Source organism: Silurus aristotelis (assembly GCF_946808225.1).
Source record: "Silurus aristotelis genome assembly, chromosome: 7".
NCBI classification, from domain to species: Eukaryota; Metazoa; Chordata; class Actinopteri; order Siluriformes; family Siluridae; genus Silurus; species Silurus aristotelis.
In genome coordinates, this window is record NC_139580.1 from 22,549,648 (window position 1) to 22,575,945 (window position 26,298).

The following is a 26,298-nucleotide window of genomic DNA, read 5'->3' on the forward strand; positions in this document are numbered from 1 at the left end:
TTTAAGCACCTTTCATTTTACTTTTCTATTTCGAGATTCCTACAGAAAGCATTCAAGAATACTAGCTAGCTAAAATAATCAATCGTAATAGTTTATATACAAACGTATTTGTTTATACTGTATGGTGCCCCGTGTGAACGCGGTGCTTGAGAGGTAGCATAAAACATCGTAACAAGTAAGCAAGAACAGTTAATCTTTTTTTAGATGCTTTTGTTGTTCTTTTTTTAGCTTGTTCTCTTGTTTTAAAGCCCCGGAACAGTCATTATTACAATCTAAATAAAATAAAGTAGAATAATTTTTTTTTAATAATAATAATATAATAAAATCGTACCAAAATAATGACATTTAGACATTTAAAGTGGACTTCAAATAAATTCCTACCTATTAAATGCGACCAAAAAGTTACATACCGCAGCTTTAAGTTGCCACAGGTATGCACAAGAGTTTGCAGATTTGTGCTGAAACATGCTATGCGTGCATTGTTCTTTCTCATCTTCTTTTTTTTTTTTTTAAATGTATTTTTTACTTTTATGTTTACGTCGCAACACGATTTCCAGAGATGCGTCCCGGACCGGCTCCGTGCACGTGCATATGTGCATGTATGTGTGTGAGTGTGTGCAGCCGACAGGCTCATATAGCTTATTGTGGCATAAATCAGACGAGTAGCTCTTCCTGCGGACCATCTTTTAGCCAGAAGCTGGAAGTCACACACACTTAGAGAGCCAAACTATAAAACCGAACATTATCATAAATCATAAGCCATATCTGCTGCTCATATGCCTCGGGCCCTTCCTTTCCGTCATCGTTTGCTTTGGGCCACACATTGCATTTGACGTACGTTGTGTTTTAAATATGGACGCTTTTGTGATGCATGGTTCTTTCCTTTTTTCTTTTTTGGTTGTATGTTGTATGGAAAAATGTAGTGAACCAGATTATATTTTAAGGCTGTGTTGATAACAGTAGTGTGTCCACTTTTCATCCATAGAGGATACCACATGATTCTTATGTTCCCAGGATCACAGATAAAACTTTGATAAACTGTTTTTTGAAAAGAAATACATCATTAACAATTACAATATATTGCTGAGGGTAATTTGGACATTTATTTGGACCCTATTACTGAAAGAACACGTTTTTTTCCTACTTTTCTCTTCTTTCTTTCTCCACTGGCCGTACATTTCAGAGACTTTACCGTAAAAGCTGATATTGTTTTATTTATCGACAATGCTGATTAGAAGATGGTATGATTTTTTTAATCGCTTCTGAACACATCTGAGGTCCTGCGAGACTGTTCAAGGTTGCAAACATAAGCATAATTCTGGCAGGAAGAGACTTGAAACGATATTAAACCCGAATGCAGCGTGTCTTCCTAACACAGGCTGTGCAGGATTTTACACTGGACAGACATGATAACGCCTCCGGTTTCGTAGTTGATGTTTGAACAGGGCCAGGCTGTGTTCTAGTCAAAGGGGAGTTTGCACAGTAGATTTCAGCTCCACACACACACACACACTGGGTATATTTTTCAGAGCAAAACCCTCCTCATGGCCAAACAAAGCTGGGACGTATTGTCAGGTTTATTTCAGTGAATAATAATAATCCAGATACTGTAATAGAACACCTCAGATGTGTGTGACTATGAGTAGACATAAATACTCATTCTGAAATGCTGCCTTAATTTTCTGGAACCTGTGAAGAGAAACATACTTTTGATTAAATTTCTAAATTCAGCACATCCTTTGATATCACGATGTATGATTTAGATGTACTTTTGCTGAGTTGAGAAAGTCATCTACACAGCAGAACTGCAATTTATTATATCAGGCTAATAACTAGTGCGCTCTTTCTCTTTCGCTCTCTCCCTCTCTCTCTCTCTCTCTCTCTCTCTCTCTCTCTCTCTCTCTCTCTCTCTTTCTCTGATCGCTTTCTTTAATCTTATCTAAAAGTAGAGCTGCTTGTCCCAGAGTTGTCTGTAACACCGTGTTAGATCTGTACAGTAAATGAAGATGGTGTCATTTCGATAAGGAAAAAGGGTTTTTAACAGTTGCGAGAGAATGGCAGTGCTGATTATTCTAATGCAGTACTCTTCCTAATAAAGAAACAGAACCAAACTTTTATGGAGCCTCTCCTTTTTAAAAAAAAATTAATTAATTAATTTATTTTTTACTAGTAATGGCACTGATCCATGTCCATACCAGCAAAAACAATGGATTACATAGGAGAGGAAACACATAGGATATAAGATGCTGGAAAAAAAAATAGTATAGATTGAAATTAGATTTGGAAAAGAAATATATATTTGGACCTTGGGCTATGCCTAGTCTTGATTTTTTGTTTATTGTTGTTTATTTTTTTATTTCTTACAACTGATTTTATTAAACCTATATTTTTATATTGAAATATTTCACTTTTTACATTTGTTTATATAGTGATTTAAGTGATTTTTGTGTGTTCAGATTGGGTAAAAAAGAAATTTTTTTTACTGATATATATATATATATATATATATATATATATATATATATATATATATATATATATATATATATATATATATATATACTTATTCTTATTTTTGTGTGTAGTTGCTCAAGGTCAATTATCCATAAAAGTGTTTACTGCAACATTATCCTCCATGTGCGTTAAGATTTCCCATTTGACAGCCATAACCTTTTTGTTTGTGTTGTCAGACAGCTGTTTTACAATGTTTTGCATGACATTTCTGAGATGTCTGGCCTTGGTGGCACACGTCTAATAGCTGTATGATGCTTTGGGAGAAAGAGCCTGATGAGAAAGGGGGATTTGCAAACGCAGTGGTCCAATCAGCTTTCCCTTCTCTCCTTTATTCACCATGTGGACCCTTTACAGGGAGCGTGCCCCACGTCTGACTGCATGCTTTCAGCATTTTAGGGCAATTATTTTCCCCAGGATTGTGCCTCAGGCTCCTAGCTACCTTTTTACATATGCACGGGCTGAACTTTTGACCACGGCCCAATAGTCGTATATTAGCCAGCAGTTTGCTCTTAAAGAGAGACTTTAACAAGTTCCTCTGTGCATTGGCACTTGTCTCGCCACTTGCCTGCAAGGTAATTTAACCAGGCTGCTGAGAGACGTAGCCTCACTACTTCCTTATGGGAGCTTAAATCTCTTTCTCGCTTCTCTCTGTCTCTCAAACCCTTTCCCCAGCGTCCTGTCCCTCAGTGTACTGTAGGTAGAGTACGACAGAGAGGTCATGCAGAGAGGACAGGAGGAAAATCGTGCAGACTGTCAAGATGGGGTTTTTGTTCACGTCCAACTAACGAGGGTCCTTCTTCTATTAGCGCAGTCGATCTCTCCCCGACTACTTTTTTTTTTTTTTTTTTAATGAACCGTTATCACCCCAAGAGACTTGATTCCATTGCGCTGATGTGTGCAGTGACGCTGGCACTTTGCATGTCTTCTCCCAGTTAGCAATAGAAGGGTCAGGTGTTGTTCCGCGGTGCTTACAGGGGCCCGTGACATGCGGCTCAGCTGACAGGTGCTTACTGGAGCAGAGACGAGAGCAGCAGAAGTCTCACCACCACAACAGGGCCTAGTGTGAGCTGCCAGGAGCCCTAATAGACTCATAATTGGTGATTAGGGCCTTCAGGAAAAGCAGTGGCATATACTTTTATAGCTACAGACTGCCTTCTCCCCCTTTCTACTCCTCTCACTCCATGTTTTGTGGCTTTGTGATCAGAGGAGGACTTTTTCTGGCAATGCAGTAATCAAACAGGATTTCCATTTTCTACAAAGAGTAACAGGCAGTGAGGTTTTCTTTCAGTGCAACTCTCTCCTGTGTAGTAAATTCGGATCATGCATGAGAATGGCAGAAAGGCAAAAAAAAGAACGATATTGGGGAGATCAGTCTCTTGTTCGTGATCTGTCTTCTCTCTCTCTCCCTGTTATGTTCCCACCTTGGCTAGGCATAGGGGAGTGTGGGAACAATAACCATTTAGATGTTACGGGACAAAAAGCAGGACCAGAGTTTAGAGTAGTTATTGTTTTAATGGTCAAGTGCAGTAGGGCAACAAACAATTTCTGAAAGTGTTTCACAGAGTCAAGAAGACTAGACTCACACTGGCAACAGAACATGGACAGTGCCAAAGAAATAAACACAAGAAAAAAAAGGTCTACTCTAGGCTGTATTTTGGAATCCTTAACCAAACTAACAAACAGCAACAGACTAGCTGACTACTCTAGGCTATGCTACCAGAAAATACAGTGGGTGGCACCTGCCCTCTAACTCGGGTGTCTAAACAATAGCAAAACCTACGTGGTGGAATGTAGGTGCGCGCACATTCTTACCTGTTCCTAAACCAGGTGAGCTAGTATAATCAAGACAACTAGCAAACAACTAGCAAAGAGTAACAGGCAGTGAGGTTTCTTTCAGTGCAACTCTCTCCTGTGTAGTAAATTCGGGTCATGCACGAAAATGGCAGAAAGGCAAAAAAAGAGCGATACTGGGGAGATCAGCCTCTTGTTCGTAATCTGTCCTCTCTCTCACTCCCTCTTTTGCATTAATTTAATAAGCTATACAGTTACAATACAGGTAGTCGAGATTGGACATCTGAATGGGGTAGTATATTGTAATTTGTTAATAACTGAACAAATATTTTAGCAAAACTAGTTTTCAAAACGTTAACAAAAACGTTTTGCGAGTAGAGAGCGGAGCCAGAAGAAACGAGCGGTAAGAAGCATACCTTTCTGTATCTGATAAAGCTAATCAATGCGCTCTGTTTCAGGCCGTGTCTACAATAATATTTTTTGTTTAAAAATACATATTTTTTACTCAGTTTTGGCCTTTCGGTCCACACTGAGACTGCGTTGTCAGTCAAGGAAAACGTAGCTTTTGTGAAATACAGAAATTAGCAAACGCCGTTTTCGCGTCGCAGTGTGGGCTGTGAAAACAGAGGCTTCCGCAAACTATGACGCCTTTTTAGTCATTGCCACGACGTTTCGAAGAGCCGCAAAATCAATAAACGCCAGGCAGAAATGACGCAGGTCGAAGCGTCTTGCGCAGTACAGGACGTTTCAGTGTGGATAAGCATCTTTTAGGAGACGATTGAAAGCGAAAGCTTTCGACGTAAATGCCGTTTTCAAATCTATCCCGCGATTCAAAGGCGACAGACGAGAGCTACAATTGGGCTTTGAAACACCAAAAAAGACCGCCGGCGACAGTAGGGAATCTCACAAGGCATGAAATACGTACATCCTGGCAGCTTCCCAACGCATCGTATCTCATATATGCTACTACATTTGCCTGCTGCGTGAAACTCAAAGTATTTTTACTATTTTGTCGTGAAATCGCAAGTCGAACCGTCGTCACTCGGGGACTACCTGAATTGCTAAAGTGTCATAAAAAAGAGATCTGCAATAACCAAACACAATTGGTTATCTCAACAAGCCCCCATTCTGAGGAATGGAGCGAGAACAAACAACGTTATATATATTATTACTCATTGTGACAAGCATAATCGGAAAAGTCTCTCTTTTACCTGTTCTCTAAAAGACAGCCTAAAATGCAACAATCTTGTTTGCTTTTATTGACCTGTACTATGCAAGTCTATTATCTGCATTATTGCCTACCAAGATATAGGCGCCTTTTTCATTAAAGCAAAGCATATACACACACTCTGTGGCTTTCTCTCTCTCTTACACACACATACTGTATGGCATCTCTCCTCAGTGTGGCTCATTGCACTGAAGGAAATTGAGTAAATGGTTTTTTTTGGATTAGTTGATGTGGCCACGGGTGTGTCCGAATCGATAAGGAAGCCGTCAGAGGCTGGAAGGCAGCTTTCAAGCAGGAACGGTGGCTGTCATGTCACACCGTTTGACCCTCCTCCCAGTCAAAGTCACACAAGAACCCATCCATCTGAGACCCAATGCTATCTTCATCGAATGAGCTCAGGTGCCCAACTGATTCGGGTGTAAATGGGAGTAGAAGGTTCAGGGATTTGGATAAAGTTGTGTGTGATGGAGTTTCACACAAATCCCATCATGTGGCCGGATAACACCAATTAATTAGGATCCTACACCTCGTCTCGTCCTTCGTTTAGCTGTATAATGTCTTAATATTTTATCATTTCTAAAAGAAAGAAGGTGTTTGAATAGACAGTGTTTTGAGGCATGTATTGAAATACAGTGTCTGTCAGTAGTGCTTTACGCCGGGTATTTCTCATCTCTTTATGTGAAATTGTGAATTTTTTCATTTGCACATAAGAAGAAACAGAAATGGCAGAAAATTTGACATTCATTTTTAAGCTTGCTGGAGCACACAGCACTGGCATATGGATAAATGGATGTGATAAAGGGCTATGGGAAGAAATTTTTCAAATACTTGATGACAAAGCAGTTGTGTTTCCGTCTCTCCAAGACCGTGCTTCACTGTGCCGTGTTGCATTGGCTTTTTTGATTACAAGTTTTTGCACCCTTTCTAGAATCTGTTCGCGGACGTAGTCGATGGAAGATTATAGGTCAGTTTCTTTAGGATATGATGTTTCGATGAATAAATGTTAAAAAGCTTGTTTTTCCTGCATTTTCTTTCAAAATTCTCCTCTCCCGAAATATTTATTGTCTTTTGTTAAATGTTTTTGTAATCATTTTAACGTTTCTCCTATTGGGATTTGGGAAATTATAGTTGTGAATATTGTGATTCTTATTTAGAAATATATGAAATGCTAATTTTATAATTGTATAAGGTTTTATAAAGCTTATTTTATGTCAGTAGTGCGCATCTCCACTCCTCCATGAAGCTGCAATCTTCAATGAGTTCCAAATATTCCCAATAATGTAGCCTCCTTAGTGTTATTACCATGTAATGAAATGAGCACAGTGAAGTACTAGTCGAAAGATTCCAGCTAAACGTGGAAATTTAGCCTGAAGCTAATATTGTAGTTAGCTGTCTGAGTAGGAAATACTCTGGAAGTGCAAGTCTACAGAAAGGACATATAATGTATATAGTGCTGGAAAGCGTCAGAGTGTAATTGTAATGATCATTAACAAACCATTTTTTTTTTTTATTCCAGTTCTACAGTTTAGAGACAAAACGGCAAAACTGAACAACCTTTAGTGTCCCTGAAGTGCTCTAGAATAATAAACCCACTATAAATTAATAATAATAATACAAATAAAATGTAAATTTAAAGGGATAATTTTCAATTATAGCCTATTATTGTCTAAATAGTCCAATTAACCGATAGCTTAAACATGTTAAACATCAAACTCTGAGATAGATAGATAGATAGATAGATAGATAGATAGATAGATAGATAGATAGATAGATAGATAGATAGATAGATAGAAGGATAGAAGGATAGAAAGATAGAGGTCGATCTAACAGTCAACCCAGGGGGAAATTCAAAGATTATCTGTATTAGTTTGTGTGGGTTGCCGAGCTCTCACTAGTTCTGTAACGCTAAAACAAAATGTGTCCTAATTTTATTTCACTCTCTCATCGCACACCCTGATTATTTCACTTTAAGCAAAAATATTCCAAGGTACAATTCTACAATATATTGGGATACTGAGTGTGATTATGTCCATTAGTACATCGGAAATATCACCTATCAGAAATCCCCATTATGCCTTAAAGAAACGACCATAACTCCTGTGCGTCGCTGCCCCTCCCCAAGCCTTAGCCAATCATTCTTCTCGCATTTCCTGTACAGCAGTCTGTGTGTGATGACCCCACACACACACACACACACACACACACACACACACCCCCAACTTCAGAATAAGACCAACTCTTGAGAGCTGTGACACTGCAATGATGGACTATTTTTCAAATTGATTTCAAAACTGTATGTAAGCAGGCGATCTTCCACCCTAGATTACCTATTGATTTTTAATATGAAAAGCTCATTATACAAGCAGTACTGCAACACAAAAAGCTAGCCAACCTTTGCATAAATCCTTTAATTGAATTCCCAGAGCCTGTGGTTCTACATTTTTTTAATTAAATCCATTTCTTTCTCTTTTTTTTTTTTTCCCTGTGTAAGTGTTGGTGTTTAATTTGCATGCTGTGAAGTGGGTCCTGTCCTAGATAAAGTGCCATTGATCCTTATTAAAGCTCACCTCTGGGCCTGCTGAAAACCAACTGGGAAAATTAAATGTGTTCATGGTGCATACACTTATTCCCTGCATGATCGGATTAGAGAGAGAGAGAGAGAGAGAGAGAGAGAGAGGATGAAAATGAAGAGAGTGAAGATGGAGAATGAGAGAAAGGCAGAGAGAGATGAAAAGATTGAGAGGAAAAGGGAGAGAATTATTATTGATTTGGCAAATATTATTATATTATTTTCTCTCGCTATAGCGAGGATACAGATTATTATTTTTTTTTTTGCTCGAAATGCTTACACAGTTTCATCACAAATGCTGCTGTAGATTTTTCTCATTGATCATTCGGCAATTTATAAGCACCCGTATGAATAGCGCTATTCATTTTTCTAATTGGCTGTTGTATGTGGCGGGTACTGGTGTTCCTCTGTGTGTGTGTGTGTGTGTGTGTACGCGCGCGGGTTTGCGTGCAGTTCTACTGCAGCCTCATTTCGTTTGTAACGATTGTCTGGGATCTCTCCAGACAGGCTCAGCCATAACAAGAGGTCATGACCTCCTCAGACTCTGTCACCTTCACCTAAACTGTTTATTAAATATCTTAAAAAAGAAAGAAAAAGGTTGCAATTAATGTGTATCGAGGACAAATAATTGTTAATTAGATATTGCCTGATTAGTCCAATGATATTATGAGCGATTGATGTCTTGATTGCGAGCCATTGATAAGTCGTGGCTGTGGGATGTTGAGAAATGGCGTCTTACGCTGGGCAAGTTGGATTCAGCGCAGGTTGTTCATCAGGGACGTAACCGATGCGTCATAATGCATCATTCAGAATGAACAGATGACCTATACAGATAGAAATACAGATACATTCACGCCATTTGGCAGACGCCATTATCCAGAGAATCTTGAGGATTAAGGGCCTTGCTCAAGGGCCCAGAAATAGCAATTTAGTGGTGCTGGTATTTAAACTCATGACTTTAAATCTTAACCACTTAGCTGAAATAGTTCATGTAGTGTAAAGTGAAGTGAAGTTGAGATGTGTATGAGTGTGAGTATGGTGATCCAGGCTGAAGTGGGAGCTCAGTGGTTAAGGTGATCGGAAGGTTACTGATCGGAAGTTTGGGAGTTAAAGCGCTGGGCCCCTGAGAAAAGCCCTTAACCCTCAGGGCCCCAAAGGCAGTGTGTCATGGATTACCCTGTGCTCTGACCCCAGCTTTTTACATCGAAGAAAGAATTTTACTGTGCTGCACTGTACATGTGACAAGTATACATCTTTCTTTCTTTCTTTCTTTCTTTCTTTCTTTCTTTCTTTCTTTCTTTCTTTCTTTCTTTCTTTCTTTCTTTCTTCCTTCCTTCCTTCCTTCCTTCCTTCCTTCCTTCCTTCCTTCCTTCCTTCCTTCCTTCCTTCCTTCCAACACACTAAAAGTGTAGGCAGTCTTTTTCCCAGCATGCAGTTCCTCTCTTCACACGTACATCTCTTCTTTAAGACGGGCCGCGCTCTGTGGAATTAGCCGTTAGCTTTTAGAAAGCAGACTTCCTGTGTTTCTGCTTTAATGAGCATGCTAAGCCGTTAGTGATCAGAGCTGTGGACAGTAAGATTTATTGTGTATTTGTGCTAGCTGATTGCCAACTGAACTGACCATCTCCCAGAGGCGCTGTATGCAACCCTGAGCTGAATCAATAGGGATTAACCTCTGACCCTTTTTCACATACTTATACACATTCTCCTTGCCCCACACACAAACACACACACACACACACACACACACACACGCACACACACACGCATGTACACATGTACACACTGACACAACAGTTTGATCGGGTTTACTTACACATAGTCATTCATTCAATAGATGTCTCCTGCTAATGTTTTAGTGTCATGGTCTTCCTTCTTTTCTCTTTCTGTTTATGGGTGACTTGGGAAAAAATGTATGATCTGGACAGAATGAGAAAAGAAATGGTTAGCTGAGGCTCAGGCTAATTCAGTACAGCTAGTGTGTGGAGTGTCTGCACAGTGCTTTCGCCTCATGTTGAAGTGTTTTTGAAGTAAGAACAGGTCACTCCCATAACCCATAATATAATCGCTCTTAGTCGTATAAAGCACCATGACTACAATATTAGCGCTAAATCTGCTAATTACAAACACTTTTACTAGCACATCATCATCATGTAGAAGGAGCAGCATGTGACTGTGCATTTGAAATATTTATCCACGTACATGGAGCTTCCTAGTTTTTTATCATAATTGTCAGAATGACTTGAAGGTGTTCTTGCTCATAATTTATCAAGCTGCTTTTCTGACCCTAAAGCACTCACACTTCAAACTGAGAGGGAAAGTTACTCTACGCTGTGAGTACAATAATATACTGCTCGTATTTCACAATCCCTTTTATAGTTATAGCATTCATATATGGCTTCTTTAAAAAAGAAAAAAACAACACTCATTTAACAATGAAAAATCTATGCATCCAAGCATTCATAACTGGAGAGACAACAGAAAAACTTTTGCTTTTTAGGTATAAAGTCTATCATATCAATCTAACAATAAATCCTTACTGTATCCGAAGGGCAATTAAAAACCTTTGAATGCAAAAAAGTAGGAATATTTTCAGGTTTCTAATAGAGCGGCTCAATAAATCCAAGCCAGCTCATTGCTGTTTGCGATCCCCCCTGAGTTTACTTACTCTATATACTATTGATTGTGTAGCTGTTCCATGTTCTGCTCAATCATCTATGCAATGCATCTTGCGCTGGACCTCTCCACCTGGGCCATTAGACCGCTCTAATGTATTCATGAATTGATTAGGTATTACACTTACACCTGATTAGCTGCACTCATACCTGGTCTCTTAGCCTTACAGCACCAGTAACACACACACGACCACACACACACACACACACACACACACACACACACACACACACACACACACACACACACACATATTTTTTAAACTGTTTGGTTTGACTGCTGAAAACAATGTTAGAAACTTAAATCATTTGAAATAAAATGTGGTGGAATATAACAATCGAAAAATTTTATATTTTTATTGTACTCAGGTACTTGGTTCCCTGGTGGTCTAGTGGTTAGGATGCGGCGCTCTCACCGCTGCGGCCCGGGTTCGATCCCCAATCAGGGAACCGACCCCAGCCACTTTCAGTGCTGGTCCCAAGCCCGGATAAATGGGGAGGGTTGCGTTAGGAAGGGCATCCAGCGTAAAAACATGTGCCAAATCAAACGTGCGGAGGATCCGCTGTGGCGACCCCTAATGGGAGAAGCCGAAAGAAAGTTATTGTACTGAGGTACTTATCCCAAAGGTGTTCAATAGGGTTGAGATCAAAGCTCTAAAGCAGGCAACTAAAGATGTTCCTCTCCAAACCATGTAAACCAGATCTTCATTGAGTTGGCTTTGTGCACAGGGGCGTTGCCATGCTGGAACAGTTTTGGGTCTCCTAGTTCAAATGAACTCAAAATTTTATTATACCGCATCCAAAGGTGTCCTATACAAAACAGTTTTGAGGTAACAGTTTGAAGAAGAACCACATATACATCCCAATACCTTTTCTCATATAGTGAACATATAAATAGTCCTACAACTTGGTGGGTGTTGCCAGATTAAACCGGATCATCATCCTTTTATTTTAATCACAATATATCAAAAATGACACTTCATATTTTGAAATTGTAGCAACTAGGGTTGCAAAATTCCAGGAATTTTCAAGACTAGAACATTTCCATTGGAATAAATGGGAATTAACAGGGATTAATGGCAATTACATGGGAATTTACAAACTTGCATCTTAGCCAGTAACAGGGAACTTAAATGTAGTTAGAATAAAATGGTGCAGGATAATGTTTGGTAAATCGACCAGATTGAATCCTTTTTTCATTTGAATTTCTTCCCTGCACATTCATCAATCACATGCACACAGCACACTTACTGCAGCGCTATTAGGGCCGTACATCCTACATGCATTTCTCCATAACATAAGCTATTCATGTAAATTACATAAATATTACATACATGTTTAAAACTTCCTTGTGCTGGCTGTAGGCTATTGTGCAGCAAAATTATACCAACAACTGAATCAATGTCAAAAATGTCATTTAAAAAACATCTGTATAAGTTTGCATGCATGTCAGTTTATGATCGAACTAAATGTTTATATTTATGTTTGTGTATGATAAAGTTTATATAAATTTCCCTAAATGTCTAAATTAATTTCCATGAATCCCCATACATTCCTGGATTTACCAGAATTTTTTTTCCCCCTTTGCAACTCTAGTGGCAACTCATGGTATCGTAGACGTCTCATTATCGGTGTATTTTGTGGCACTGGGTAATGACTGACAAAACGTTCTTTCTAAGGACTAACACGTGACCGACCGTAAGTTAATTTGGGAATACACGCAAGAGGTGGAGGGGTGTGATGTGGCATGAAGTCTAAGTGATGCTTCTTTACTCCTAAAGTGCTTTTTGTTCATATAACAGCATGATGTGGAGGTGATTATTCGTCTTATGGCACACTGATTTGCTAACAGTTACGATATTGAATTTATTAATGTACATATTTGAATGATTTATAGTATAGAAGTACTGCTAAGGAATATGTGCAACACAAACTAGTTCCTGTTTTTCCCCACATTAGCATTAAAGCGGACTGAGCATTAATATCTCATATAACAGACACCACTTCTTTCCCTGAAGAGTAAATGAACATTAAATGCGGCATTGTTTCTGTGGAAATAAATGTTGATCTGTGATGTTGCTGTGTAAGAATTCAGATATGTTTTAGCTGAAATAAAAATGTAATCGAATGAATTAAAATAATCCTCATAATGCTACAGGTAATTTTGGCCAGGAATTGATTTTTTGGTATATTAGCGGCTTTGGGTTTTGCACTGGCAACCCGATCCCTTTAACAAAACTACTACGGAAGCAGCAAGTGAGCCATCAGGCCCTTGCCACCCGATGAACCTTGTGACGTGGAAGAAATAAAAATAATATATATAAAAATAAATAGACTTGGGGAATGTTTTTAAATACACTGTATAGACAAACGTATTGGGACACCAGACCTTTCCAACCATCTCAAATTGTTACCACAAGGATGGAGGCACACAGTTGTGTAGGATGTCTTTGGAAGCAAAAAATTTTTTACTTACCCAAACCTGTTCCAGCATGGCAGTGCTTCTCTGCACAATATGGACAAAACTTCTTCAGCCATATGTGGTTCTTCCCCAAACTGTTCCCACAACGTTGGTATGGACACAATTGTATAGGAGACCCAAACCTGTTCCAGCGTTACAGTGTGTAGAAAGCCAGCTCCATGAAGATATGGTTTAAATGGTTTGGAGTGGAAAATCATGAATATCCTGTTATAGAGCTCTGACCTTAACCCTTCTGCATATATTTGGGATGAATTGGAACATGTCTGCTCCCCAGGTCTCCTCACCCTACCTGACTTTACTAAAAACCCTTGTAGCTGAATGAGCTCAAATCTCAACAACACACTCCAAGATCCAGTGAAACATCTTCCCAGAAGAACGGAGGTTATTGTAAAAGCAAATAAGAACTAAATGGGGACTGGAATGTTGAAAAAGCATAAACATCTTATGGTCAGGTGTCCACAAACTTTTGTTCATATTTCTCTCTACTTTGAGTTTCTAGTTTGAGTTTCAACTGCAGGCAAAAATGATCTTTTCATCTGTGACCAGTAAAGGCTTTCTGTCCTGTTCATAACTAGTCAGAAATGATAGTGTTCAGAAATAATATTTAGCTCATTTTATTCACAATTAGAATATTTGATAGATTTTTGCATGTTTTTTTTTTAAAAATCGTTAAAAAAATTTTTTTTTGCTCCATACTGTATAAATAGGACAGATTTTTTGAGCTATGTAGTAGACTTGTGCACTCGTCTTTTTTGCGACGTCATAATTCCATAAGAATTGTTTACCTTCACCGGAGATTTTTCACACGTGCGCACGGTGCGAAGAGCTCCTGCTTCTCAAAGCTCATTTTTTCTCTTCTGCTTTACAACATTTCTTTGTTGAGAAGATCAAAGTTATTTCTGGTGAAGTTATGGGGAAATGTATTATTATTTTTTTTTAGGAAACTTGTTTAATTAAAGAGAAAAAAGAGGCCGGGTATTCTTTGATGCAGGACCTGTTCACATTGTGGATTTCTGTATAAGTTATTAAGCACGGTTTGAGTTCAGTTCGGCTATTTAAAGATGTGAAAGTGAAGAGATAGAAAGAGAAAGAGTGTGTGAGAGAAAAAAAATTATACAAGTGTGTGTTTTGATTAGCCCACCTTTGGCACTGGAGGTTATTACAGATATCAGACGAGGTGAGTGACCTTTCTAAAACTCCATCTCTCTAATTTAATAGCTCTGGAGCTGTTCAGAGGTCAGTGCTTTCTCAAGGTGAGGGCTCCTGTGGGTTGGAGCGAGTCAGAGTGCGATAGTGGGAATGTCTGTGTCCTGTTCACTCTGCCTCCTCTACACATGCCAGACTGCAACCGGGGGAGGTTTTTTTTGTGCTGGTGCGTGAGGCTAATGAGGAAAACACTGGCCGGTATGGCGAGAAATATAAGAACGTGCAGCATTGGGATTAGTACAACACAATATGAATATCTGGGCATAAATTCTTACCTTTGAGAGAAGGTTTTTGCAGTAGAAAGTTTGCACCGTTTGTATGAGACTAGTTTTTATTGTATAGTTTCCCTAGTGCTTATACACTTTCCCATTTTTCTAATCACTACCACATTTTTTTAAATTTTTTAAAAATCTTTTTCTGCTTCATAACACTTTTGCAGAGATTTTAAAATAATCTCCACAATTTTTTTTTAAGTGGTTAAAATCTACAGAAATCCACATTTAACCAATATGTACCAGTAGGGGGCATCATGGTTCAACTGTAGCACCTTCCATGCCATTCCATTACAAATAATAAGCTGAGCTTGTCAGGTGAAATATTACCCAGTTCTCCCTTTCGTGCCAGGTTTATTTGGAAGAAACAATATTCTGTTATGGACAGATTTAATAATAAAATATAAGTAAAAAAAAAAAAAAAAAAGTTACAGTGTACAAGATGTTTTAAAAAGGTTTGGAACCACGAGGCAATTCTTCATCCTTAACTATGTTCATTCATGACATATGATGTGTCTATAAATCAAGTTCATTGCTGCCTCAGCTATAGTATTTAAGTACATTTTCTCCCGCACCCTTTTCGCTAAACGAACAGGCGTAGCACTCAGACGAATGAGCGTTTTTTTTTTTTTTTGCTGAAATTATGGTTTTCTTTAAACAGCCTGCATAATTACTGTAATGTATGAGCTACAGTTTGTTATAGACACAAAGGTACTGTTTAATTCTTTTGAAGGAATTAAACATATTGCAGGTCTGCGGGCTTTACTGACTCACTGGGATGCTTATATAGTTATTCCATCGGTGGCGATTTTGCAACGCAATACCTGACTCGGTGATTAAAGCGGTATATGGAAACGCTTCAGGCTTCAGCCACAGAGCTTCAGAACCGCAACCGGAAGTTGAACACATCCCCGATTGACCGTCTTCCTTCTCTCTTTTGCCAGATTGATTTTGCACATTGACTGGTAATTTTGCACTAGATGTGAAAGGGAGCTCTTTTTATTCTATCAGAGTGGAAATGAATTTTTGCCCCGCAGCTTTTTTGAGATGCTTTTGTTCAGGAATTAATTGGAGCATGTTTTTTTTTTTTTTTTTTTTTTTTTTCCCACTTTCTTGAATTCCTTACTTTTTTCCTCTCTGCTGTGTAATCAAATGCCAAAATGACAGCAACGATAAGGCCAATATTATTCATAATAATAATTTTACTTACGATTTGAATATAGTGGAGGGGATTATGTGTATGATGTGCTGTAGGTAGATTGGATAAACAAGATATTCTGGTGTATGTGCAGATTTATTTTAACACGTTACCTTAGGAACATTTTGTTCTGTTTTTTTTTCTTGTTTTGGCGATGCGTTTGCGTGGACTGGCCCTAAAATACATTTCTACTGTAAAGTCTCATCCATGTAATGTTTTCTTTTCGAGGCAAGTTACGTTTTCTGAAGTAATGCCATAATTTTGCAAAAAAATTGCATAATGTTATTGGTTGCTTTACTTCAGTATAATTAATCTGCTACCTGAATTTTTTATTTCTTATCGTATTTTTTTATCAGTGCCCAAACTTTTCTACGATGCATCCACATGGTTGACGTGTAAACAAAAAGAAAAGGTGGTTGTGTACCGTGCAGAGCAGTACAAAGTTCTTCTGATCAGTTTAATTTATAGTTGAAACAGTTCGAGCCGGAAATATTTGAAACCACAGTTTTCTTATCATTACTATGCACATGCCCAGACAGTACTATAAAGGTTCGAAATGTAAAAAAAAAAAAAGAATCCCCACCCACTCTATGTTTACAAATATGAAGTGATTTTTCACCTGTGCACAATGGAGGTATAATGGATTCAATCCACAGTCTCATCAGTGTGATTTAGAACAGTAAAAAATCTTAATTGCACCCGATAGTCATTAACAGCCGAAAATAGATAGATGATTGCGCATAGATCACTAATGACAGGAAATCTATCTCCTCTTTGCTGCATCACTCTGTCCATCCGTCTTCTCATCTCTTTCGCATTCAATTCATTCGTGTCACTTTTTTTTTTTTTTTTTTTTTTTTGGGAGAATTGTCGTGTTCTTGCATCCATCATAGGAGCCCAGGGGCCGAGCTTCGGTCGCGGGACGTACACGATTCCACCAGCCGCCCTTTTTTATGCACTTTTATCGATAAAGGAAAGAGATTGAGGGGCACAAGGCATGTGTAAAGCATTTAGGAGTGAAGGATAATGGGTAATCGGTGGCTCTGTGTTAGTGTTAGCATGGGTTTAAGCATCAGTCCTCGGGGCTGTCAGCTTCCTTTTTCATTAATGCACATTTTATTAATGTCTTCTGCTTGAATAGAGTCAAGTACACTCATGAGCTCCTGAATGCAAGATGATCGTTTTATAGTGTGTTCTTTGTCTGCTAGCCACGTGAACACATTAAACAGACACGCGCACACACACACACACACACACACACACACACACACACACACACACACACACACACACACACGTGCGCACGCTCACATACAAGCACAGCGAGCCACCTCCACCCATATCCCTTGTTATTCTACCTTAGTACAGCAATCAAGCAGAGCTTGCCAATAAAGTTTATTGTAAAGCGCTAAGTGTCAATATCTCCTGCAACCCTGGTGCAGGGTGGCAGTAATTAAAATGCCACAGAGAGGGTGGGACAGGCATGAAAATTTGATGGCAAATTGATTTCTGGTTCATCTTGAAATTTGTCCTCAGCTGGACTCGATACTGGAGGCTCGAGCGCGATGGCTTTTGTCAAGAGAGACTGTCAACATTCGGGCACAAGCACTATGGACTGCATGATAAACACCGAACGCACTCACCCTCATTTCTGCTTTCTCTCTCTCTTATCTCTCTCTCTCTCTCTCTCTCTCTCTCTCTCTCTCTCTCTCTCTCTCTCTCTCTCTCTCTCTCTCTCTCTCTCCTACGCTCTCATTTTTTTTCTTTCGTCTCAGAATTCCACCTGCACCTCTGCGTACAAAGAGCCAGCGATCATTGCCATGATTATCAATTTATGTACCACCGAGTCACATTATTCACCTGTTTTTCACCACTGGAGAAATCTAATCACTTCAGCTCCTAATTGAATAGAAATGGGCTTTTTGTACAAAACAAATCCTTTCATTTCGGTCCACTTTACAAGCGCTCTCGTGTGTTTTTGTGTCCTTCTAGCTATGATATTAACCTGCTAAATAAGTGCTTTTCTTCCTTTAACAAGTGACGCATTTCCACAAATCTTTTTTAACGTCTCAGATTTTTTTGACTTGCTTACTAATCATTTATTACTATTATTCAGTGCTGCGTCTCTCCAGCTTTACTAATTGTTGAAGAAAACGTATTTATAGCATGGGCAAGTCAAGAAAAAACTGCCGGTGCTACAAACAAGTGGAATATTGTTGTACTTTACCTGTAACTGTTCCTAATTTCATCCATTCTGTATTGTATTTCTCTCAGGTCTCCCTCCAGTTTCTAATGTCTACAAATTTTTGTTATCAAGAAGCAACCCCTCGTTTTAAACTTTTTGTCTGGCTTTGCCATTGTATTTTCGTACCCCTTCGTACCCGTCTCCATCACCACACAGCAATGTTTTAGCCCCGCTGTCTCTTGTTGCAGTCACCTCCCCCTCTGCAACAGAGCAATATTCTCTCTGTGTGTTTCTCTTATTTATATAAGCATGGTAATAATAAAAGTGCTTTTTTTTTAGGGAGCAGTGAATGGAAATGAAAACATTCTCTGCTGGAGCGCGGCGCGGCCTCCATGCGGGTGGCCCGCTCGCCTCAATTTGCCGTAAAACACAAAACAATTTGAAATTACAATAGGGAGAGATTAAGATGAGATTAAATGGGAGGGCGAGGCGCTTGATGGCAGAGAGAGATAGTGCATATTCATTATGACAGGATTGGGCTGGGGAGGAGGAGGAGCGGAACAGGCACGGCGGCGGAAAGCAGATGGCATTGTAATTTAACTTGGATGTTTCCGAACCACGGGAACAAGGCGGCGCGTCACTAGTGAAGGATGCCTAGCGTTTTAAAAGAAATCAATTGTGAGCTGGAAGGAAATGTGGTGCATACAGTAATTGAATATTACTGGAGTGTTGAGCATAAAAGGCCTTTAGTTCTTCACATGGGAAGTGGAGGACTCAAGGCTGAGCAAGGCCACAGTACAGCTGCCTGACCAGAAGACTTACAGAGTTGTGATGAGCTACATGAAGCTACACGGGACAAGGACACGGTGCGCGTGCGTGCACGTGAGCAGCATAGTCCTCACCTGAGTGTGTGCACTAGCAGACGCATCAGCTTTGTCTAAGCTGCATGACATAATCAATAATTACAACTGTTAATCGATGGGATTTAAAATAAGCATTGATCAGGTTTACAAGGTTACACAGGTCTATTGCTTTATATTAAGCTACGTCACAGCACGGACACGTGAAAAGGACCGAATCGTTTTCATTTTTCCTTCAATGTCCCGTTATCTATCTAAATATCTTTATGCGCTATCACTCACACTTGTATTTTTTTCCCCGGACTTTAATGCGTTGCTATGCGTTTTAAACTGTAGTCATTTCTTGAATAAAATTCGTACGCATTTACAAGTATTTTCCTACATCTGTTTATGCCCTGTGTGTGTTTCTTGTGAGAGAGAATGGAGAAAAACGAAACAAAAACAACAAAAAAGATGATTGGGCTCGCTGTGGACTGTAGATTAGTCTCTGTCTGATTTAGTGTCCGTCTCTGCATCTGTCTCCATTTCCTAATGGCGTTTCAGCAGCTTCCGCATAAGAGCTACTTTTTCATTTTAATGGTGCTCCAAACACACATGCCCTGCAACAGCTCCCACCGATCAGAGACGTGGCCCAGACAACGCTACAAACTAACAGCTAGCTCGGGGACATTCAGAGATGGCGAGGGGACTTGACGGTGCAAATTTGCCAAGAATGAATGTTTGAACTGAATGCAAAATTGTATTTTAATCACGTGCATTTCAGTTTCCGTATTATTTTCCGTAGAGTGATATTGTGGTGAGGTTTTTTGAGAAAAATCTTTCCGTCATTTGGTGTATTTTATTGTCTTACATTGTATTAAATGTCTTATAACAATAACAATGTTTTTTTTTATTTTTTTTATTTTTTATTATCATATACTGTAGTTTTCTCCTCCATGAATTGTCATAGTACTCTTTCAAGACTAGTAAGCAGTGTGTGGCAGGGTACAAAAAAAAAAAAAGCGCTGAATCTAAGTTAATTTGATGCACTATTAATGGGTTTAGATGTGAGGGAAATTGAGTGACTCTTAGAGAGGTGGGTTTGGACAGTAGGGGTCACTCTCTGTCCTTGGTGAACTGATGTAATGGTTCATTAACAGGAGCTTTAACTGCATTTCGAGTGGAGTGGTTAGTGCTCTTCTCTGAGCGTGTTGAAGCGCTTAAGCCAGAGCTGCCCAAACTTTTTTTTCCTATGAAGGGCTAAAAATCAAACTTGATTGCGAGACGTGAGAAGAAAGCAAATGTTGCTTTATTCCAAACAATATAACTGATAATGATTTCGAAATATTTACAAATAAACTAATTAATTAATAGAAAAAATTGCTGTGTAACTAATGCATTTTGATACAGAAATTTCTAAACTTATACTGCAATAATAAAGAAACGATTCCATTCGCAGTACAAAAGATTGCAATGCCATTCGAGCTATAAGCAATACAGCCATATGCTTGTAATATCAGTGATCTCTATTGAGAGACTTAAAGCCATAAAACATTGTGAGACCATCATTTTACAAAGGTTTTTCCAAATTTGGCTGCGGCTTACTTACTGATATGCTCAGGATATTATAAAGGTGAAAGTCACTTAGGTTGCCTTTTCAGTTGACACTTATTCAGGTTCATCAGACTGACAGTCTACTCCCAGAGAGAGGTACTGCCAAACTTTTATCAGCCTAAAAATAACAAAAGGTGTTATATTAAATGATAAATTAGAAATGAAGCATTTGGTCAATGTCAATGGCATTTTGGTTCTTTTGTTTTTTTTTTCTTATAAGTTTGGGTCAAATGGAAGGTCACCATTGACCAACTTTCACCCACAGGCCCAAGTTTGTCCATCTCTGGTTTAGATGATGCAGACCAGGTTTTTTTCTTTTTTTTTTCTGTGGTACCTTCTTGAGTTTTGTAATGAAGCTAAGTAAGAAACAGAAATATAGAAAAAAGTGCACTTTGGGGGGAAAAAAGATCTATTTTTTTAAATTGATGTATGAGTAGAGATTAAGATGTGCAGCACAGGAAGTTTGGAAAAATATTTAAAATAAATAAATAAATAAATTACAAATAAAAAATATCTTTCTTCTTTTTGGAAGTGTCTCTCTGTCAGCACTCTGATGATGTGATGTTTTATCCCTTTTATCCTGTTAAAACAAGCCTGCTCTCAGGTTTAATTAAACAGTTCCTTCATCTCTTTACCTGTGTGTGTGTGTGTGTGTGTGTGTTAAAGAGAAACACAGAGGGACTGGGCTGTCTCTTCACTCCTCTCCACTCTGCTTATCCGTGGTCTCTGCGCTAACCTTGAGCGAGGGACTTGACCCGGCTCATTTGGGTGCTCTGTCAAGTGCAGCCTCATTTATTGTGCTTAAGGACAAGGGAAGGCGAGGAAATTACAGGGAATAAACGACTTTTCAATCAAAGCCAAGATCACTTTTCTCTCCTGACAATGTCAGTGGCTGGTATATGATTATAATATAATTATCCTGGGATATAAAATAGCAGTCAAACTTACATCCGCTTATCACATACTGTATTGCCTGGAGTTTTATTCCAACCATCAATGAAAATCTGTTTAGTACGATTTGTTTCTTGGGTAAATCTCTGAGAATTTGAAATGGGAGATGTCTGTGTTAGACCATGGCCCTGATTAGATATCCTAATGATATTATTTCACACAATAAATCCATGTTTAATTTATATTACCAAGTCAAATTTTTCCTCAAACACCAGCCAGCTCATATAACTATTACCAACTGGTCAGAATGAAAACACATGTGAAGCCCAACAGACACATATTGAAAACACATGTGAAGCCCACCAGCCACACATTGACCTGCTGTTTATCTTGTTTAACACACTTTGATTGGCAGGAAAGAGAGAGATGGTCTGCCACTGCTTCCACACTAAGAACTCGGTCAGTTTTACCTTTTGGCTTCATGACACTAATCCAGATGTGGCACAGTCTGGATTTGAACTGAAGGCAGGACGTAACACTTGGGCAAAGTTTTAAAGTAATGCATATAAAGAAACGTGTTCTCTATTGCAGTTTGCTAATAATGATTAGTTGGAGACTCTTTTAAGGAATAGTGGGGTTTTTTTGAGGCAGGATAAATCGAGCCAAGAGCATCGCTCACTTTTTATCGGAGCAACCCGAGGGTCTCCCTTCTCATTGCATGTTTCGTCTACTCCTCCAGGACAGTTCAACACATGGAACGTGAGCCGGACAGTGTCACTCATTTCAACCTGCTCTTGTCCTTTTCACCACATTACTCTTCTCTTCCCTCCCTCGCTTCCTCCTGTATTGAAATTCCCGATGGCCTCATGCTTCCTCCCTTCCTAATCTTCTCATCAGGTCTTTTGCCTAAATCATGATGCATAGTCCCGGCTTGAGCAGAGGAGCCCCATTAGTCACTGAGCGACCATTCGACGTATCTACTTTTTATCCATCTCTTAAATCAGTCAGTGGGGCTATTGGCAGCGGGCTGGGCAGCCTCCAAGTGCACTGATTGAAGTGGCATTGTTTGGGAGACAAGCCGTGCTGAATCAATAGGCAGTCTTACTAAATTACAGTTAGCATGAAAAATGAGGCCCGGCCCCTTTTTTAAAGAGCTGAAGAGGTGTGAGATGAGGCCTGGAAGTGGTTGCATGCACCATACAGTACTATCAGTGGCCATGTGCAGGTACAACTGGGCGTTTTTCAGTTCCTTTCCTAGTTTGCTGTCGCTCATTTCCAGGTGCTAAGGAAATGAATAGTGATTTGAGCTAATAGTATGGGCCTCAATATATTTCCAAAGCCTTGATCAGGTAATTCCTTGTTATCCTTCATATTAATATTGCATAACGAATAATGCATGTGCTGTGGTGCAAGAAGTACCCCGAACATGTAGTAGAGATCCACTCTGTAAAATATGACTCCAGTAAAATTGGAAGTACAAAAATATTTGTCTTTATATGTACTTAAGTATCCGAAGTACTATGATTTATTATGGCTATAATGTTCCTATTATCATTCCCACACAAGACTCTTTGCTTAATCAACTCAGTTTATGTAAAAAAGACTCTAATGTTACTCTCAGCACAACAATCTATTAATAAAGTGATATTAATAAGTCAAATGCTGATTTATATTTATGAAAATGATCATGAGGGTGGTAAAGTCAGGAGTTTCTTCCATCATTTATTCCTCTCAAAATGTTCTGCATGCTGTTGAACTGATGCTGAACTGTATGTAAGTGATAAGTAAATCCCACCAAGCAGCGATCAAAACAAGTTTTTGAGCAAAAGATATTTGACTTTGAAATGTTGTAAAGTGAAAATAAAAGTTTCCCCCCAAAAAAACACTTCAGTAAACTACAGATACGCCAAAAGGACAGTAACAAATTACAATAACTTCATTACTTGTGTAAGAAATAGCATGGAACAGGAAGTGGACTGAAATTAAAAAATGAATGAAGGGTGAATTTCGAAGTTTTGTAGTGAATATCAAATAAAAGCTGTAAATGGAAAACAGCAGTAATTTTTTTTATGTAGATTTTGTCATCCTTCATCATGGCTGCAACCAGTTTCCAGGTTTACTCAGAGTAGACGGTGAGGATGTGGGTCACAATCAGTAGTTCATTCTTTTGCAATGCCTCATTGATAGCCGTTCTTTTATTTAGCATAATATCATTTTAATCTCTCCTTCTCTCTATATATTTCTCTTTCCTGACTCTTAACACTTCTTTCACTGGGCTGTTTCTCCTCCATTGCTTATGCTGTCTCCTGTGTTTCTATAAGACCCCCTTCTGTTCTACATGTCCTCTTCTACACTCGTCAGCCTTCACCTCTAACCTTTAACCCGTCTCAGCCGGGCCAGTCCTCCAGCCTCTCAGCTCTGTATACTTGGGTGGCTCTGCAACTCCATGTCCACTAAGGAGGGCTTAATGTTCCCTTGGTCTCAAGCTTGGGTCATCTCTCCTCCGGGCCATGCTCAGGCCTCTAACCCCACACTATTAATCATCCCGCTCATTCTTATTTGCCCTGCCTTCGTTTAGTGCTCCACTGCGGTACCAAGAGGGTCAATTAGGCCCTGCAAGCCTCTCGTCTCAGGCTCCCAGAGACACAGCAGGGGCAATTAGGGAGTCTAATACTGGCCTGCTGAACAGAGGTGCGTGTTGTAAACACACAGAACATATGTTTGTCCTCACAGAGTGTCTGTCCATTAGGTCTCATTTTGGGCAAGAGAACGGCCATGTATTGAAAAGGTTTGCATCTAATATGGTTTATTGTGTAGTAACGCTGCTAATAAAGCGAAAATACTGTAGGCTCGTTTATATGTCACCTATCAGCGACTTCATTTTCCCCAAATACACTACAGGCCATGATCTTGGAGCAGAATTGAGCCAAGCGCGTATTATTATTGAACTTTTCCACATCTTTTGCTGTGGTTTTTTTTATATGCCATAAATCTGATGATTCAGTATAAGGTATGTTGGGTCATTTTCAAATGGACCTTTTTTTTTTTTTTTTTTTTTTTTTTTTTTTTTTTTTTTTTTTTTTAGCTGCACTGCCAAAGTGGGGGTTGTGCCAGTCTTCTTTTTTTCCATCATGTTAATTACAGTAGTGATAGATAGGTTTCGTTTGTTTGTGCATATGTGAGAGTGTTTGTGTGTGTGTGTGTGTGTGTGTGTGTGTGTGTGTGTGTGTGTGTGTGTGTGTGTGTGTGTGTGTGTAAGAGAGAGAGAGAGAGAGAGAGAGAGAGAGAGTACGATGATTGAGAGAGGCACTTTTTTTTTAACGGCAAAAGTGCTCTACTAATACAAGTGGCTCTTCCCTTGCTGCTTTTATTCCATAAAGATGCAGGTGTGTGTGTGTGTGTGTGTGTGTGTTCAGAGTAGAGGCCATAATAAACATGCATTATCATCCTGATCCGGTAGCCAAGAGAAGGCTGCCATCGACTGATCATCTCCACACAGCTCCATATGATAATGGATCCTCTGACTGTAACATGTCAAGCTCATTGTCATGTAAAAGCATTCTTTTACCCCGGGCTCCATGAGGGGGTGGGAGTCATGTCACACAAGCAATAACGGCCCCCACTCGTATTAAATGTAACATGACTTTAAAAAGGGATGGCAGGGAGAGAGGGAGAGAGAGAGAGAGAGAGAGAGAGTGCGAGTGAATCTCCGTCGTTTGTTTCCTTTCCTTCACTGCGACTCTGAGACTTTCTATAACCGTATTCGTTTATTAGGCACGCAGGCTTTCCTAATTAAACGCCTTAATCTGAAATCAGCCCTGTGCGAATGAAGTGAGGAATTCCCGGGGTTTACTTGACTGCACGCTTTTGTGTTTTTAATGCTTGCTTTATGATTGTTGTTGTTTACTTTCTTTGACATTTTTACCTGCTCTGTCAGGGGCTTCTTTTCATTTACAGACGAGACGGTTTAGCTCAGATACCTGTGTGCTTCAGAATCACATCAAAGGACACACGCACATGTACATTTATAAACTACACAAGAGCTTTGTGCTATGTGGAGATAATGTGAGAAAATACAAGAAGTTTAAAATGTCAGAAAGACTACTTTCCCACCCCCTTTGTGTTTGTCTGTAGGATTGTTTTTATATAGTGGTGGGGAACAAATGTACCCATAAGATGCTAGTGGGGACATTTCTCTTCACCCAGGTAGGAAAACTGCCTTTTGAAAGAAACCAACTAAACAAAATAATAATTAAAAACACTAAAATAAGTTGGATTTATGCATAATATTAGGCATAATATTAATTAATAATAATGAAAATAATCATGTAGTGTTGCTTTAAATTAATTAAAACTAAGAAATAAATCAACAATTATTAATAAATAATATGAACAAACAGACAAAATTCTAGATCTTTAGGAAAGAAAGGTGTGTGTGTGTGTGTGTGTGTGTGTGTGTGTGTGTGTGTGTGTGTGTGTGTTCATGTATGTGCATGTCTTATTAGTCCTGGCTGATTGAGTCTTCTCTGAGGACTTGGTGAGACCATCTCTCTCTCTCTCTCTCTCTCTCTCTCTCTCTCTCTCTCTCTCTCTCTCTCTCTCTCTCTCTCTCTCTCTCTCTCTCTCTTTCTCTCTCTCTCTCTCTCTCTCATTGATTCTTCAGCATCCCATCAGCCGAGTACAGAGAATATCATCCAACAAAACATTAAGTAAACCAATAGCGAGTGTTAGACTGGTAATGTAAAATCCATTGTGTTTTCATCGTGCTAATTGATCAGACACTAGCGGAGATAGTCTGTGCTTAGCTGTTGATTTTTCTTTCTTTCCTTCCTCG

At 39.1% G+C, this 26,298-nt stretch overlaps 2 protein-coding genes across 3 annotated transcripts in view; both read left to right on the forward strand.

Annotated features, from left to right (window-relative positions):
- The window catches only part of urahb (urate (5-hydroxyiso-) hydrolase b), a 464,718-nt gene that overhangs the window by 145,239 nt on the left and 293,181 nt on the right, over positions 1–26,298 (forward strand). The window lies entirely within an intron of this gene.
- The window catches only part of wwox (WW domain containing oxidoreductase), a 186,734-nt gene that overhangs the window by 59,939 nt on the left and 100,497 nt on the right, over positions 1–26,298 (forward strand). The gene's annotated exons all lie outside the window — the stretch shown is intronic.